Raw genomic sequence first — 3,961 nt, 5'->3', positions numbered from 1 at the left:
CTGGGAATAGATATTTGTTATATTGATATTGATAATGATGATAATAACTTTATGAAACAACAATTGTAAAATGTACAAAGTATGGCATCTACTAGTACATAGGTACAGCTCTATTTCATCGTGCATTGTATTCATATTCGAATTACAAAACCAACGGTCACACGAATCAAATTTTGGTGGCTCTGGGATCGCTGTCTGGTGGAGAACAGGACTAGCTAGTAGATATGACATTCCCATGTGACATTAACATTAACGTCGTTTGCAGTACGAAAAATTCAGAGTGAAGTAATGCACTGAAGAGTGCAGCGGCTAGGGAAACCCAACAGCAGTTAGAAGTATGTTTGGTTGTAAGAAATGTCAATCTTGAAGAATCGTTACTAACTCATCAAAACCATAAAAAATAAATTGATATTATTATGTCATCAAACACACGATCGAATATTTTTTTGCAAAATTAACCACGTTCTTATGAAAATAACAAAAAAGTCTGCATTGAAATTACGCAAACGAAAGGGACATAAAAAGGCAAATATTGTTTCCTATTATCAAATTGAAGGATGAGTAGAAAAATATTTTAAAAACATTGAACTAATATTGAATACTGCCTTATATTCAAAATTAACTAGGTAACGTTACGTATATATACAAACACACCAAGAATCAATCAACATTGAAACTACACAAACAATATACCAAATGACACAAAAAACGGGTGGTTAGTACCGTATTTTCCGATAATGAAAAGTGACAGAGATTTGTCTTAGAAAAAAAAGCCTATAGTAAAGCATGCTATTAAACGTCATTTCGAAAACCGGGACGTTGTTGCAAACATACAGACTTACCTTTCATTAAGCTGTGTGAGGAAAAAGCAAGCGAAGTGCAGGTTTTATAGATGCCCTGCTTTTGGGCAAGGGTGGCATTTATCATCAACCTGCCAAAGATGGAAGAACAATCTTAGAACTATCGCTGACGGGGCAAGATTTTAAACCATAGCCGGGACAGAGAGAACATTAAACTGTGTGTCAACGCGTTTTGCGTGACCCGTCCTTTTAGTTACCATCCGTTATTGGGTAAAATGGGAGAAAGGGAATTCGAGAAGGACGAAAAATAGTAGAAACCGAAATGGAGTGTTTTCCGTTAAAGACTGTCCTCTGGAGTCGTTTCAAAGGGCGTCCCGACTTGTATGGCTCAGAGTTTGTGCTTGATTTTGAACTTTACAAACGCGCTGTTGATGTCTTCTAATGTTGAAGATTTGGCCTTTACACATTTTTCCTTCATAAGATCCATCTACACATTGCAATCAGTCGCTTCTGCCTATCTTATCAATGCCAATTGCTGTTGTTGTTTCATTTCATGGGTGTTTTCGCCCCGTGTTTTGTCCTGAGATTCAAGGCGCGACCGGAGTAACTTCACGTACACCATATCCTTATGCAGTCTGTCTGCTGTATGTGTCTCGTGAAGGCAACATTTCTACCAGAGGCTGGGCGATAAAACAATTGACAGACCGGTCAACACATTCCATAGACATTTCTTAAACATTCTATGTGCTTTGATGCCTTTTAGAATATACTTATAACTAGACTATATGCATAACATTTCAACGTTTGGTAAAAAGAAAATTAAGGGTTCCACAAGTCCAATTTTGGTCGGTCAATGTCCGTAGAACACGATATCGTCCCGCCGACGCAGGACGTCCTCCAAAAACAGCCTGACGGGGGAACAGCCGGGAAAGATCACAAAAGGTACGGAAAAAAATTTGCCGCCTGATCCCGAACTTGACCGCTATGGGTTTGTTTTTTTCAGCCGCCTAGCTTTTGGTCTACTGCGTCAGATTTGGGCACAAAGATAATCCCATATCCGTCTTGACATCTGCATCGCCCGTCTGGAGATATTCTAGAACCCACAACTGTCGGTATGTTTGCTTTAAACGGAGATTAAGATATACAGCGCATTCCACCTGTCTCGCCAGTGTCCAAGTGGTTACATTGAGTGATTTAGTAGATGTCATTTGTAGATTTACTGCTTCTGATGTCGCTTGACAGGAACAGACGTATTGTAACACCGTACTGCATTTGAGAACTCACATTGCTTTTATTTTCAACTCAATGGAAAGCTACAAACAAGGGAGAGCAAAAAACGATTGTAGGACAGTGACACAGTGTGAGTGGTGCATTTGGCAATGGATTGACATATGGCGTGGGCTTGTGTGCGGCCTTTCTGTGTAAAGTCGCTCCTATTTTAGCTGCCCGACGTTCTGTACGTGCAGGATTGGTCAAAGTCACTTTCGTTGCCCGCAATGCATGGGGACAAGAACCCTGTTTTTCCTGTAGCGGTCCAGTCGTAGATCGTCGTACGATTTTGATGTATTCGAATTTTCAAGCAGGCTGTGACACAACCAACCCCCGGCAAGGCTCTAAGACAGCCTTTGGGGTGACAACTGACAAGACAGCTGAACTTTGTACGACATAGGCACGACTATTCTAAGACTGGTTTGAGATTGTACGACGGTCGTACGATGAATCTGACCATGTAACCCTATGTTTCAAGGCCTCCGTGAGTCGACGGCAGAACTTATGTAGGACACCTCTATGACTGTGACAAGATTACCCTCAATGCGCTGCCCTGTACCTGTCGTGTTACGACTGTGACAGGCCCCCAAGCATGTCGCTATTGCTCAAACCCCCCACCTTTTAGGGATGCTACCTATAGATGTTTTTCCCAACCTTCCCATGTTGATTTATTTAGACCAGCTGTTATTGCAGCCATGCTACCTCCTCGTGTCTTATACTAACAAGGTGAAGGATAAATAACACACACAACCACCCCACAACAACACCCCCCCCCCCCGTACTCATCCGATCCGTCCGGCCTTTTCCGGCTCATACCATCTGCCATATGGTCTCCCTTTTTTGACGTTAGATACTCAATATTGCGGAAATATTTCAGTTAAAATAACTTGCTCTTGGACCCAAACTTCTTTAAGTGGTACCCCCGTCATAGGGACAAGAATGTTCGCTCAGTAAGGAAATGGACCGTACACATCTTTTAGGCACGAAATAGGTATTAACTATAAAAACAGGCGAGTCCTTTGTGATGATACAGCCACATTTATTACATACCACTGACGGGGCAAGATTTTAAACCATAGCCGGGACAGAGAGAACATTAAACTGTGTGTCAACGCGTTTTGCGTGACCCGTCATTTTAGTTACCATCCGTTATTGGGTAAAATGGCAGAAAGGGAATTCGAGAAGGACGAAAAATAGTACCATCTGCCATATGGTCTCCCTTTTTTGACGTTAGATACTCAATATTTCGGAAATATTTCAGTTAAAATAACTTGCTCTTGGACCCAAACTTCTTTAAGTGGTACCCCCGTCATAGGGACAAGAATGTTCGCTCAGTAAGGAAATGGACCGTACACATCTTTTAGGCACGAAATAGGTATTAACTATAAAAACAGGCGAGTCCTTTGTGATGATACAGCCACATTTATTACATACCAAAGCTGGGTGGTGAACTTGGCGTTGTTGACATTCCGCGAATACCACGCACTGGACGTTAAAGGTAACGGATGCTTCAGATTCCTAACCATGTTTTATTCAACCTACATACATACAGTGGGATGAAATATTTCTTTGACATGTCTGTCTCCCTCTTTTGCTTTCTCTCTCGCTCTTTTTCTCTTTCTCCATCTCTCTCTCTCTCTCTCTTTCCCTCTTTTTCTCTCTCTTTCTCTCTCTTTCTCTCTCGCTCTCTTTGTATGTGTGCGTTCATATTTGTTTGTGTTCATGTGCATGTGCGTGCGTGTGTGTGCGTGTGTGTGTGTGTATGTGTATGTGTTTCCCCAATGCAGTTTCTTTCTATTCCGCAAGAGGACGCTTACATTCAATGGGTAAATTTTGTTATATCTGATTAACAGAAAATGCAGAAATGAATTAAGTCATCGTGGACGAGTGCA

This window comes from Branchiostoma lanceolatum, chromosome 1 (genome assembly GCF_035083965.1).
Source record: "Branchiostoma lanceolatum isolate klBraLanc5 chromosome 1, klBraLanc5.hap2, whole genome shotgun sequence".
Lineage (NCBI taxonomy): Eukaryota > Metazoa > Chordata > Leptocardii > Amphioxiformes > Branchiostomatidae > Branchiostoma > Branchiostoma lanceolatum.
The sequence above is the reverse complement of the archived record's forward strand: the minus strand, read 5'-3'. Positions refer to the sequence as shown.